The sequence below is a fragment of the Protopterus annectens genome, chromosome 1.part1 (assembly GCF_019279795.1).
Source record: "Protopterus annectens isolate FY-2018-M chromosome 1.part1, PAN1.0, whole genome shotgun sequence".
Classification (NCBI taxonomy): Eukaryota; Metazoa; Chordata; order Ceratodontiformes; family Protopteridae; genus Protopterus; species Protopterus annectens.
The window spans coordinates 74,438,746-74,454,353 of NC_056726.1; positions in this window are offsets into that span (position 1 = coordinate 74,438,746).

Consider the following 15,608-nt stretch of genomic DNA (forward strand, 5'->3'; position numbering starts at 1 on the left):
TCTTTGTCGCCCCACTTCCAGGACCTGTTACTAGTTTTTGGTGGTGGATAGCTTATATCATTTTTATAATCATTTAAGTCCCTTTCAAGTTTTTAAATTTTCCTTTTGATCAAATCGTCACACTGAACATCTATGTCTTTTGTAATATTATCATATTTTTCTCTTTCTAAAGGGATAGTAAAAATTAAATCATCTCTTATACTTTCATTCAAACTTTCTATATCCTTTAATAATTAATTTCTCAATCTCACATTTTCATCAATAATAGGTTCATAGGTGGGTACCAGGCTATCTGCCTGAAGGCATTTATAAGCCTAGCCAGAATGTGTAGGCTTTTGCCGCCCCCCTTAGATTAGTTCCCTGTGCCTCTGTCCAGCAGAGCCACTAAAGTGATCCCCGAGGTAAACTTTCTGTTTCCCATCCACTCGTCAATGTTTCTTTTGAAGAGTGTTAGCGAGGAGCTCTGCCTAATGTAGATTGGGATCTTGTTTCAAAGCATGGGAAGTCTCTGGGACAGGAATCTATCCCTCCAGCACATCCTATTTATTGTTGTGGTGAGGATTAGATCCCTAAAGCATGTGGCTCGAGGGGATAAGGTTTTCTTTAGGTGGAGCATGTCCATGAATTCTGGGTTGGACATGGCCTTGTATGTCAGGCAGAGATCACCTCTGAGTAGGCGGTATGCGACTGAGTACAACTGGAATTTCTTCACTCGAGCTGCATAGGGCATCTGTTTGAGGCTATTGATCCTCTTGGTGAGGTACTTCTGTGGTCTTTCCAGCTGTTGCAGGTGTCTTGTAAGGTACATCCCAAATGGGGCATTGTACTCTAAGATGGGTCTGATGAGTGATGAGTAGAGGGACACAATGACCTCTTTTGATCTGGATGCGAACCCTTTTGTGATTAGGTAGGCCACGTAGAAAGATTTTCTAACCACTTTGGCAATGTGATTATCAAAGGTGAGATTACTATCTACTTGGGTCCCCTGATCCCTTATTACATCTTCCGTATTTAGGGGACTACCACCTATGTGTAGTTTGTGGGTATTTTGTTTTTTCCAAAGCGGATGACTATGCACTTTTTGGCATTTAGCTGGAGGCCATGATTTTGACACCAGGTATCCGTCTCAGTGAAACCCTTTTGATGTCTGTGTCAGCCAGAGAGTCAATTATAGCCCCTAGTTTGCAGTGGTCTGTGAACTTGGTCAGCCATAGTCCTCCTCTGCTTGCCTGTACCTCTGAGAAGTATATGCCGAACAGGAGGGGTCCTAGGACAGAGCCCTGGGGAACACCACTTGTAACCAGTTTAGAGACAGACCTAGCTCCCACAACTCTCACCATGGGGGTTCTGTCTGTGAGCCAGTTGGCAAACCATCTTGGGATGTAGGGGTTAATGTTCAGGCTGGTGAGCTTGTCTATAATACCAGCATGGGGAATGGTGTCAAAGGCCTTAGCGAGGTCTAGGTAGGCTGTGTGTACCACCTTTCCCTCGTCTATAGCCTTGGTAACTATCTCAAAGAAGTCCACCAGGTTTAGGAGGCATGACCTGCCTTTAACAAAGCCAAACTGGGTAGGGTCCAGTGTTTGGAGTTTCCCAATGTCTCTGTTAATGAGTTCCACGATGATGCACTCCATAGCCTTGCAGACCAAGCTAGTCAGGCTTATAGTGCAATAGTTCCCGGGATCTTTTGTAGCTCCACCTTTGTGGAGTGGAATATCCATTGCTGTGTGCCACTCTATGGGTATGTAGCCTGTGGAGAGGCTGAGTTTGAACAGTGTGTTTAGGAGAGGGGTTAGTTCGTATTTCAGCTCATGTAGGACGCAGCCTGTGACACTGTCCGGTCCCACTGATGCTGTGTTTTTGGCTTTGGAGGGGGCTGTTTTAACCTGAGTGTTTGTGAATACAGGGACTCTACATTCTTCTGGTATGGTTATGGGCCCTTTTGGGGGTGAGGGGGGTGAAGTTTGCACTGAATCTGTCTGCCAGGATGTTGGTAATATCGGTTGGTTCAGTGTATTTTGTGCCATTCTGCACTAACTCTGAGCAGATCTGAGCACTGCCACTTAGATTCTTGACATAGCTAAAAAATGCCTTGCGGTTATCTTTGGTGTCACTGGCAATTTTTCTTTCAAAGCTCGCCTTGGATGATTTTATGAGGGATCGTAGTTTCTTGCTGATACTGGTCAGGGATGTCTTCCCTTCTTGGGATTTTACTCTTTTCTGTACTAGTTTTCTCTTTCTATTGTATAGCTTGTTTATGGCATGGTTTCCTTTTCTTGGAGGCATGAGTCTTGGTTTTGCTTGGGATGGCATGATCCATGCATTCTTGTAGCTGTCCATAGAATGCATTAGTAAAGGATTTTGCAGCTTGGACAGTGTTATCCTTCTGCATGGGGGCTTTGAAACTTTCCACCTAGGTCTTAAATAAAGTGAAGTTTGCTTTTGAAAAGTTTTTCATGGTGGCTTTCTTGTCCGGGGGGTGGGGGCAGAATATGGATATCCAAAGTGATTTGTTTATGGTCAGATCTAACCAGCAAAGGGTTGACCTCTGGTGTGGAACACCGGTCACCCATGTTGGTGATGACCAGGTCCAATATGTTGTCACCTCTGGTGGGAGTGTTGACCAGTTGAACCAGGGCATTTGAGTTTATAAATTCTAGGAAAAGTTGGGCAAGGGAGTTAGTACTTGAGTAGTTCTCCCATTTAATGTTTGGGTTATTGAAATCACCCAATATTAGGGTGTTTGGTAGGACCTTTAATTTCCCAGTGTTTCCAGAAATGCGGAATGGGGGTCTTGGGACATGGTGAGTGATCTGTAGCAAGCTACAATTTGAATTGCAGTTTGCCCATTGTTAGTTGCATGTGGATGATCTCTGAAGCATCGTGCTGTGCCACTAACCTGAAGGTGTGGGTATCCTTGATGAATATGGATACACCCTCGCCTTTTGTATTTCAGTTTGGATTCTGTGGCCGAAATGTATGGTACGGGTTGTAGCCTGGTAGTGCTGGGGTGCTCTCTGGAGCCTTAAACCAGGTTTCTGTTACTGCACATATATCGATTTTCTCCATACTGAGGAGTGCCTCGAGTGCGTGCATTTTGAGGTTTAGACTTCTGGCATTGAGTAACATTACCCTCAGTTTTTTGTTACTTGTGCTGTTTACAGTGGTGGGTTTGTCTTTTGAGCCTTGCCTAAGAAAGGCACTATGGGGATGGCCAGAGCCATGGCAGGTATTCGAAAGCCTAAGGGTGACAGGTGCAAGCCATCTCTAGCGAAGCAGCATGGCTTGTCAAGCATGTCATCCCAGGTGGACAAATACTGGATCCCCTTTGAATGACACCAGAAACTTAGCCAATTGCTGAAATCGAGAATTTTTTCTTTATACTGTGGTATCATTCTTGGTGAGGGCAGGATGCTACTCAGGGTCAGGGTCATACTGACCTGGGCTACATGATCAGAGAGCTCTTCCATGTCTCTTTTCATGTAGTACAGGGAGATATGGTTCAGGTCATTCACACCAACATGGACAATGACAGTCATATTTGTACTTGTTCTGGACTGACCTGAGTGCTTGCGTTATGTGGCGGATCCTGGCACCCAACAGGCAGCTAACAGTAACCTTCTCCTTATTCAGCCTAGTGAGTGGGACGTCAGTGTGCCTCACTATAGAGCACCTATTACTAGTATGTTGGGTATGTTATTTTGCTTTAAGGGCTGTGATTGCATGGCACACTGGTTTTGTGAACTGTATGTTTCATGGTTTGTGTACATTATAATACATGGTTTGTGTACATTATAATACATTTCAACACATCTAGCCCACATCTAACCCGCATCTAGCCCACATCTGTTAAAAACATCTACCAAACTTTTGTGAAACAAACTGCCTGGAATTACATTATTAGGGTATTTATACAGTCTGTCCTTTAGGCACAACCCCTTCATTAACACATTCTTTTAAATATGTGTTCTCTATATCTAGGCTCTTAAATCTGTAAAGTAATTTCTGAAACTGCATTAACTTATTCTTATACGACCCTGAAATAGGGCCAGCTTGCACTGTTTTGTCTTTAAAATCCTTTGTAAAACTGACCTGTAATCAGTCCTTCAGCTCGATTTTACCATGCTGTTCATCGCCCAAAATTGTCTTGTTTCCTTGCCCTGGTCTTATTAACCCCCCAGTCATTTCATTTACACCATTTTGTAAACGTGAAGTGCTTTCACCTCTTAGAGCAGCTGGGGTCTGTCTAAAATCTGTTCCTCTTTCATTCTGTAAATCATTAAAATCAGTGTTCCCGGTAACATTGTTATTTTTTTTTTCGTATTGGCATTTGCCACAGCATTTCTGCCCCTCATATTTACATCCTGGTTCAATCTGTTTTGTAAAACTGCTACAAGGGAAACCATCGATTTGCTTAGAGGTGTAAGTAGATCCACCAACTGTGTCAATTGGCCCACCAACTTCCTTGCTTGGCCAACTTCCTTCTTAGCATTACGTGCTTCCAACTCCACACTCGTTTCGCTGTCCATTGCCCCAATATAAACCAATAATAAACAAAACTGGCACAAACAAGGTGAAAAACAACTTGTAAACTCAAAAAAACACAACCACGTCCAGCAAAACAATAAAGCAACGGAGATATCAAACGTAATTGAACATTTATTAAACAAACGCTTAAAATAAAAACATGAACATATTCAGTACTTCGTTTTCATTTAAATAACTTCATCAGATGTGGGAAATTACAAATCATTTCATTTAAATACTATAAATTGATGACATCATAAAATTAACTATCCAATAGTTAATTTAAAGTAATATATGAGAATCACACAGTATATGCTTTAATTAATACAAAATAATGGTAGTTATATATTTAAATTTTAAAAATGTGATGAAATATATGCATTTAGAAGATATTTACATTTAAAAACTATATATACATTTGCATATACATTCTGCATGTCCTCCCTATAGTCATGTGGGTTTCCTCCAGGTGCTCAGGTTTCATCCCAAAAAACATGCTGAAGGTGAATTGGACACTATAAACTGGGCATAGGTGTGAGTGTGTGCCTTCTATGAAAGGTCTGGTGCCGGGCTGGCAACTTGACACCATAAAACTCCATCGTGAGTTGTTCTGCAGACTGTTGTTCCACTGTGGTGACCCCCTACTGGGATAAAACAAGAAGATACTTTATATGTTTTGCTTGCTTGACCATTATTTTTGGTGGTACTGTAGCTAAGACACTGGAAAAAGCATAAAGCTGTAGTTCGCGCGATCAGTCAGTATACAAAAATTGCTTTTGAAAAACACTTCTGGCAGAATAATTCCAGTCCTTAATCTATAAATCTATAATCTACTGTTGCAAAAAACATTGAGTTTTTTTTTTTTTTTTTGCTAAAATAATGTAAGACTACCCCATCATAGAACATGTATTAAAAACGGTGATCAAATCAGAACACATAAAAACTTCTGCGGAAAATGTTAGATTGAAATGAAAACCACAATATCAAAGTTTCAATGCAGCTTTACTCTAAAGCAATGAGAGATCATGGTAAAATAGGCAGTTACAAATAGTATTACCAAGATCCCTTAGCTCCAGAAAAAACATTGTCTGTCAGTGAAAATCCTACAGTTTATTCTATCAGTCAAGGCAATGTAACAGTATTATCAAAATCCCTTAGCTCAAAAAAAAAAATCATTGCCTGTCAGTGAAAAAGTCTAGTCTTTTATAGCCCATTCAAAACAATGTACTGAAATGTGTTAGCATATAATTCAAGCCCACTCTGTTCTCATTGATATACATTACTTCATGGTCATATCTCTTATATCTTTACATTTTCCTTGTCAGCAAAGCATTCCAAAGCTTATGCAAGACATCCAGCAGCTTTCTTCAAAAAGAGGAATATAAAAGAAAAACAGCAGCTGTGACCCATTATGCTTAGTTAGTGTTTTGAATTTTGTTAAACAAATGTGTACTCAGAAGCAAATATTTATCTTGTTAACACAAGTTGCCCTGGGATTCAGTAACAATCCTATAGGCTTTGAGCAAAGCCTGGATGATTACAGTGTGCCGCATGACGAACAGCAGCGCTTACTGAATCTACATGCTGCTTTTCATGCTTACACGTTTCCAGTCGTTGTTTCTTGGCTAGTAGCAGTGTGGTGGCCATGAGATGTGCAGGGAAGCATGGCCACACAATGTAAGTGGAACTCTTTACCTGCAAGGAAACGTGTTCTACATGGCATCTTATATGACGTGAGGGCAAGTCGATTCTAAAAAGTTAAATGCAAAGGATGTGAAACTGGGAGAATGTACATACAACATTAACAGTGTGGAGACAAGTATGAGGGGAGGGTAAATAGAACCAATATACTCAGGTAAGGAATTTGAATGTGGTCATTTCACAAAGAAACATATTTAACAGAAAGATGTCTGTATTGATGATAATAATAAATAATCATATTTCCAATTGTTTACCCATGTGCATAACTAAAAGTGGAATCATAATGATAATAACGGATGTGAGACGGACGTAATGCAAATTGTAAGAAAGTAGAGTAAATGTGATATTAATGTTCCTAATATGGTGAGCTGAGGTAACCATTAGTGAGGACACTGGATACATTGTGGTGATTTGCATAAACTGCAGTTATTGAATATGACGTATATAAAGGGAATGTAAGTGTGATAATGGACTTTAGTGCTGTATCTTCCATGTCATCTTGTATAAGCAATGCATGACACTTATAGCTGATGTGCCATGCACAGCAGAAAGGGACATGTTACAATTTGTTGTCATTGAACAACCATAGATGGGGAGTATATTACCCTGACACATGTGTTAAACAAACACGTGTTTCATATTCATGTACATCATAAAAAGTAAGATGATAACATCCCATATATACAAGCTGCAAATGACAACACAGATCTGTTTAAATTGCAGTAGTTCAATGTCTGTGTTTGTAAATGGAGCTCATGTACTTCTTCTTCTTCTTCTTCTTTCGGCTTTTCCCAATTAGGGGTCGCCACAGTGAATCACCTGTCTGCTCATGATTGGCAGTGGAGTTTTACAGTGTTGAGTTGCCAGCCCAGCGCCCAACCTTCCACAGAAGGCACATACACACACACAGTCACACCTAGGGCCAATTTAGAGTGTCCAATCTACCTACAGCATGTCTTTGGGATGTGGGAGGAAACTGGAGCACCCGGATGAAACACATGCAACCACAGTGAGGACATGCAGACTCTGCACAGAAGGCACCCCAGCCAAGGATCTAACCAGAGAACCTACAGGATTATAATCAGCATTCTCACAAGACATTACAGCAAACACTACCATAACAGCAGAAAAACAATGCAGTCACCCATAAAAGGGTCCAAACACTGGCTCATTCACACATTATGATCACCTGTCATCATGCTATACAGGAAGTTATGTTATGCAAATACTCATGCCCTACAAAGCTGTACAATGTGAGCAACAACAGTTGCAGTAATAAATAAATGCTTGGAGGAAGACATGCATTTTAGTGCATTCTTATTTGGAAATTAAGTCACGTCTGTGAACAATCAATGACATACTCAAGTTTTCATCTTACCAGATTTGAACACATGCCAGGACATAGATGCTTATCAACCTATGATGCCACAGAAATAGGCACACTGTGTCTATCATGACGAACACATTTGAAGGACTTACAGCACTTCCCTATTGTAATGAGTATGAATTCCCTACTGTAGAGGTTGACGTCTTAAAAATGCTGCCCTCTGACTGTGCCATAAGTACTTCCTTTGCCTAAATCACTCCTGTCTGACACAGTATCTAACAGACAGACAGATGTTATTAGATTCAAACCCCTGCCTGTCATACTACACACTACACAGAGCTCTGTATTGTCTCTGTATTGTCTACATTTTACACAAGGCATAGCAATGGATCTTGTCACAAATAATTAAAATAAGGTGTCAAGTAATAAAGGACACGTGAGGAACATTTGTACAATATGATTTCATCAGAAAGATGACAAGGACATGTGTGTTGCTATTCACACAACTATGACCAGTGTTTCTTGACCAGTCAAGCTGTTCCTGTTGTTTTGTACAACATTGTCCCAGAATTGATGCACAATGTATCTGTGTAGATATGCTATACAAGTAATTACTGAATGCATGTGATGCAGGGCCACTCAAACCATAACATTCTCAGAAGACATATTTCACTGGCAGGGTATTACAAAATGACTATATTTATTTCCTCAAAGTACAAGTTGAGAATATTAACTGCATATTGTGCTGTTTGTGTAATGCCAGTACAGTTCTACAAATTAACAACAGGTGTAGGACTCATTTATGTCACAGTGGAGGTCTTCACAAGTCTGTGAACCTCCACCTATGAGAAGTCATTACATCATGTGATTGTGTTGTAATTTATATGAGATAAAAGGGATGGGGAGTTTTCTCCCACTGTAACTGTACACATTATAACACTTGCAGGTGTCATTCATGCATAACACCATTAAGACTCACAATGGTTAAAGTCAGTCAATATGGGTTTTGAACACCTGACTATGTGACAACAAAAGCTACATGATATTGGGAAGAATGAACATACATCAGTGTAAGTGGTGCTACAACTGTGAGATATTTGGGTCTTTGAAGCTGTGATGACATGAGGGATATGTGTGCCTGTAATTTCTTTATAAGACTGTTGCTATATGTTTCTTTCTCACACAATATTGCTTGCTGCTAGCTACACCCAAACATATATGTTGGTTAATGCAGGCTTCAGTGTGACATGAAAATGAAGGGCAATCAAGCACAATGTGTAGATAATCATGGATTCAAACACTTGTTACTATGGCAACATCATACGGAAAATTGTCTCATGCTTCATGAAAAAGCCTTAGCATTTAACATGGAAAGCCAAATGTCATCTCATGGCATCATCATTATCCAATAAAGCATTTCTGTGTGAAAAATGGGCTTATATTGTTGTAACAGGAATCCCCATCCATACGTGTACACAGCAGATAGCTAGCTGACAATATTGCTACCTACCTCCACATCACAGACATAGAGACACAAGTGAGTCTAAGGAGTAATGGCTGGATTTGAACAGACTACCTAAGATCACAATGTACAGAACTCTGCCTGAATTGCATGTGCCATGCAAGATATTTTTCAGTTGTAACAATGTGTATTTGAAGGGATAACATCACCATTCTTTCATATGCTGATGCTCCTCTAAAAATGAATGAAAGTGGTTGAAGTGGGCAGTAACACTACAAAGCTACACATACTAAATACATTAAAAGTCTTCTCAACACAGCATGTCAGACAAACACACACACACACAAAAACAGCAGTCATTTGATGCTGCACTCAAACCTCCTTCCTCTGTACTTAAGCAATCAAGAGAGCACAGTATCAACAGCCAGTGCCCCAGGCTACCTCATATGACCACTAAGATGTAGTTCATTTCTGGTAACAGGATATAAGCAGTGTGTTTCCAAAACTAGTGATTGCCTGTGGGTAATAAAAATATATGTGGTAGTTCTTTGGTAGTGACAATATGTCTTGTAAGTTGAAGTTTACATAAGGGCTGTTGTCATAGTCACATTAGTTAAACAATTTTGGACTCAAAACCTTTACCTGTCTAATTACACAATTTATAGAACACAGTATTAGCCACCATTGTCACAGAAGAAGTTTCAGAAGTAAGGGCACAGAGTGCAGTTTTTACATAATGACCTGATCAGAGTGATGCAGAGAAAGATGGTTTGGGTAAAAGTGGGATAAGGGGGATCATCTTTTCTAATGTTAAACCTTTCACCTGACTGGAAGATGATACAGTATATTTTTTCAGGAAGGTATATGTACCTGATATTATAGCCACATTGCTTATAATCCTTGTTTCATCTCCCTTTTTTATATCAAGGCACCTCTGGTCTATTATTGCATGACTACCTGCACATGGTAAGAAGAACGTCTGTATTCTTATTAATGTTCAAAGGGTAGAAGTCTATGTAACTGAAATCTGTCATTCTCTCATCTAGACAAAGCTTACAACAGTAGTCCAATACCATGTAAACAAGGACATTCCTTCAGTACGTACTAGCAAGTCCCCCTTGCTGGCCCAAAGTTTTGATGGGTAGTCCGCAATGGCAAATAAGCACTATGAAAAGTTCATTGTTTACTCTTCCAAAGAATTCTTCACTCCAGAACAACCAGCATGCTCATTAGCTGGAATGTACTCAGTCCCAAAGGTCAGTTACTAGCCACCAGAAACATTACTTGGATACTGTGATTTCTATGATACAAGTAAACAAACCTTTTAGACCTAAAATATTTCACTAAATCAGCATGCTTTTGTTACTCCAAGGGTGTTCTCTGTAAGCTTCAACCTCCGGCCTTTGACTGTGTATATAACCCACTGTATCACCTAACTTAGCTAGATTAGCCAGGTTATACACATGCTAAGAAATAAAACTCATTCTTTCTTTCTGCTATTAACGTTCTATATATACTTTCAGTTGAGACAACTAGGAATGTCTCCCATGCTATCAAATTGTTTGAAATGAATGCTTTATAATGACAATATAAAAATATATTTTTCATAACTTTATTCAGTATTGCAGATTACCATATCCTGCCCTGTCCTGTTTTCAGAAAGAAGCATCATTATACTTGGTGTCCAGTGTTCATTTTCTTCATTTTCTCCCCAATTGTCCCAGTTATGTGTATACTTGTACTATTGTGATTATAGTCATTAATGTTAAACCATAACAACTTTTACATTTAATACAAATAAAATGTGCTGATATATATATATATATATATATATATATATATATATATATATATATATATATATATATATATACATATATAGCATCACATTCCTAGAAAATGTATCCATACAATAAGAAACAAAATAAAACAAACCATGGTAAACTACTGCAACTAATCAATCATTTTTGAATATTTAAACATATCCATCCATAAACATAAGGTTTACCTCTTGAAAATAAATTGCTTTAATATTGTATTGCATGCCACATGCCAAATTATGTTTGTTGTCAGCAGAGCATAGGTTCATAGGTTCATACTAGGCTAATTGCCCTAGGGCATTTATAAGCTTAGCCAGAGTGTGTTTGGCTTTCGCTACCCATTTTAAATTAATTTTGCTATGCCCTTTTTCAAGGTTAGTATACTGTGCCTCTGTCTAACAGTGACACAGAAGTGATACCCGGGGTAAACCTACGATCCCATCCACTCATCAAGTTTCCTCTTGAAGAGAGTCAATGAGGGACTCTGCCTAACCTGGACTGGGATTTTATTCCAGAGTGAAGGGATCATCTGGGTTATGAATCTGTCCCTCCAGCATGTCCTATTTATTTCAGTGCTGAGGTTCAAGTCTCTCGAGCTCGTAGCTCGATGGGATTTGGATTTTCTGAGGTGCAGCATGTCCATTAATTCCGGGTTGGACATGGCTTTATACGTCAGGCACAGATCGCCTCTGAGCAGGTGGTATGCCACTGAGTAGAGCTGGAGTTTCTTTAACCGGGTAGCATATGGCATCTGTTTGAGCCCTTTGATCCTCTTGGTGAGGTACTTTTGGGGTCTTTCCAGTTGCTGCAGGTGTCTGGTAAGGTACATCCCAAAAGGGGCATTGTACTCAATTATGGGCCTGATGAGGGATGAGTAAAGAGGCATGATGACCTCCCCTGATCTAGATGTGAATCCCTTCATGATTAGGTGGGTTATATAAAATGTTTTTCTAACCACTTAGGCCACGTGGTTTTCAAATGAGAGTTTGCTATCAACTTGGGTCTCCAGGTCCCTAATTACTTCTTCTGTACTTAATGGATTACCACCTATGTGGTAATTTGTGGACACTTTGTTTTTGCCAGAGGGGATGACTATATACTTTTTGGCATTTAGCTTGAGGCCATGGCTCTGGCACCAGTTGTCTGTTTCTATGAGGCCATTTTGGAGGATGCTTGTGTCAGCTGGGGAGTCAATTATGGAACCCAGTTTGCAGTCATCTGCGAACTTGGCCAGCCACAGTCCTTCTGTGTTGGCCTGTACCTCCGAGAAATATATACCAAACAAGAGAGGTCCCAGGACTGAGCCTTGTGGGATGCCACTTGTAACTGGTTTGGAGTCTGACATGGCTCCAGCAATTCTAACCATGTGGTTTCTGTCCTTGAGCCAGTTTCCAACCCATCTAGTGACATAGGGGTTTATATTTAAGCTGGTGAACTTATCTATAATGCCCGAGTGGGGTATTGTATCAAAGGCTTTTGCGAGGTCCAGGTAGGCTGTGTGGACAACCTTCCCCTCGTCAATGGCCTTGGTGACTGTTTCAAAGAAATCAAACAGGTTTAATAGGCAGGACCTGCCCTTAACAAAGCCGAACTGGGTAGGATCCAGTGTCTGTAGGTCTCCAATATCTTTATTTATGAGGTCCATGATGAACCTTTCCATAGCTTTGCAGACCACACTAGTCAGGCTTATGGGACGATAGTTTCCAGGATCCGTTGAGGCACCACCTTTGTGGAGAGGGACCACCGTTGCTGTATCCCACTCTTTGGGTACATATCCTGTAGTAAGGCTGAGATTGAACAGTAGTTTTATGTTTGGGTTTAGCTCTTCTTGGAGTTCATGTAGGACGCAGCCCGGGACACCGTCTGGTCCCACTGATGCTGTGTTTTTTGCTTTGGAGAGGGCAGCTCTTACCTGAGCATCTGAGATGTCAGGGGGGCAGCACTCTGCTGGGATAGATATTTGCCCTTTTGGTGGGGAGGGGGAGTTTGCGCTGAACCTGTCAGCTAGGATGTTGGCAATGTCTGTGGGTTCGTGTATTTTTGTCATTTTGGACTAATTCTGAGCATATCTGGGAATTCCCACCCAGGTTCCTAACATAACTAAAGAAAGCCTTGTGATTATCCTTAGTGTCCTGTGCAATTTTTCTCTCAAAGCTGGCCTTAGACGATTTTATCAGTGCCCATAGTTTTTTGCTAATACTGATCAGAGATGCCTTCCCTTTTTGGGATTTTGCTCTATCATGTAGTAGCTTCCTCCTTCTATTGTATAGTTAGTTTATGGCTGGGGTCCACCAGGCAGGACATCTGCCTTTGGAGGATTGGGTCTTGGTTTTATTTGGGATTGCATGATCCATGCATTCCTGAAGGTGTTCATAGAATGCATTTATAAAGGATTCTGCGGTCTGGGCCATATTTTCCACAGGCCTGGGGGCTTTGAAAGATTCCACCTTGGTTTTGAGAAGTGTGAAATTTGCTTTAGAGAAGTTTTTCACTGTGGTTTTCTGGGCAGGGGGTGGGGTTGGGATGTGAATATCCAGTGAGATTAGTTTATGGTCTGATCTTACCAGTGAGGGATACACTTCTGGTCTGGAGCATAGAGTCCCCATGTTGGTGATGATCAGGTCCAGTATGTTTTTCCCTCTTGCGGGAGTGGTAACAAGTTGTTCCATAGCATTTGAGTTTATAAATTATAGGAACCTTTGGGCTAGGGTGTTGGAGCTAGAGTAATGCTCCCAGTCTATGTTTGGGTAGTTGAAGTCACCCAATATAATGGTGTTTGGAGAGACCTTCATATTTTCCAGTGTTCTCAGGAAGGCCGAGTGGGTTTCCTGGGTTTGGGAGGGTGGTCTGTAGCAGGCTATAAACTGGAAGGAAGTTTTACCCACTGTTAGTTGCACATGGATAGTCTCTGATGCTTCGTGCTGTGCCACCAACCTGGAGGTGTGGGTATCTTTGACGAATATTGATACTCCCCCTCCTTTTGTGGTTCGGTCCAAGTTTTGGGGCCGAAAAGCATGGTATGAGGTATAACCTGGTAGTGCTGGGGTGCTCTCGGGAGCCTTGAACCAGGTTTCTGTTACTGCACAGATATCGATGTTCTCCATGCTAAGGAGAGTTTCGAGTGCGTGCATCTTGAGGTTTAGACTTCTGGCGTTGAGTAGCATTACTCTTATAGGTTCATAGGTTCATAGGTTTATACTAGGCTATCTGCCCTAAGGCATTTATAAGCCTAGCCCAAAGTTATGTTTATGTTAGAAATAATGTGCCCATTATTTTGTTGTGCCTCTGTCCAGCAGTGACACAGAGATGATTCCCGATCTCCCATCCACGGTCAAGATTTCTCTTGAACAGAGCCAGTGAGGTGCTCTGCCTCACATGGACCGGGATTTTATTCCACAGCATGGGGAGTCTCTGGGTGATAAATCTATCCCTCAAGCACATCCTATTTATATCCGTGCTAAGGTTTAAGTCACTTGCTCTAGTGGTTCTGGTGGATTTGGATTTTTTGAGGTGGAGCATGCCCATTAATTCCGGGTTGGTCATGGCCTTGTATGTCAGGCACAGGTCACCTCTGAGCAGATGGTATGCAACTGAATAGAGTTGGAGTTTCTTCAGTCTGGCAGTATATGACAGGTTTTGGAGTCCCTTTATCCTTTTGGTGAGGAACTTTTGGGGTCTCTCCAATTGCTGCCGGTGTCGGGTGAGATGCATCCCGAATGGGGCATTGTACTCGATCATTGGTCTGATAAGTGAAAACAATGACCTCACTTGATCTGGATGTGAATCCCTTCATGATCAGATGGGCAATGTAGAAGGTCTTAACCACTTTAGCAACGTGAGTGACAAGCGAGAGGCCACTGTCAACCTGGGTACCCAGGTCCCTGATAACCTCTTCTGTGCTTAGTGGGTTGCCATCTATATGGTAGCTTGGGGTTACCTTGTGTTTAACTTCAGGCCATGGCTCTGGCACCAGCTATCAGTTGAGACCCTCGGAAGGATGTCTGTGTCCGATGTACTATCCACTATGGCACCCAGTTTGCAGTCATCCGCAAACTTTGTCAGCCATAGTCCTTCTATGTAGATGTGGGACACCACTTAGTCTGACATGGCTCCAGCAACTCTAACCCTGTGGGTTCTGTCCTTTAGCCAGTTTGCAACCCATCTTGTGACATATGGGTTTACATTTAAGCTGGTAAGTTTCTCTATGATACGCAAGGTCAAGGTAGGCTGTACGGACTGCCTTTCCCTCATCAATGGCCTTGGTAACTGTTTCGAAGAAGTCGACCAAGTTCAAAAGGCAAGATCTGCCCTTGACAAAGCCAAACTGGGTTGGGTCCAAGGTCTGCAAGTCCCCTATGTCCTTGTTTATGAGTTCCATTATGATCCTCTCCATAGCTTTGCAGACCAGGCTTGTTTGGGCGGTAATTACCAGGGTCGTGGAGTGGGACCACAGTTGCTGTCGCCACTCCTTGGGCACATGTCCTGTGGTAAGGCTAAGATTAAACAGCTGCCTTATGTGCAGGTTTAGTTCTTCATTGAGTTCATGTAGCACACAGCTGGGGACACCATCCGGTCCCATTGATGCTGTGTTTTAGCTTTAGAGAGCAGCTTTCACCTGCGCATTTGAGATGTCTGGGAGGCTACACTCTGTTGGGATAGTTATCTCTCCTTTAGGTGAGGTTTGCGCTGAACCTGTCTGCCAGTATGTTGGCAATGTCTGTGGGTTCAGTGATTTTTGTATCATTTTGGACTAATTCTGAGCATATCTGGG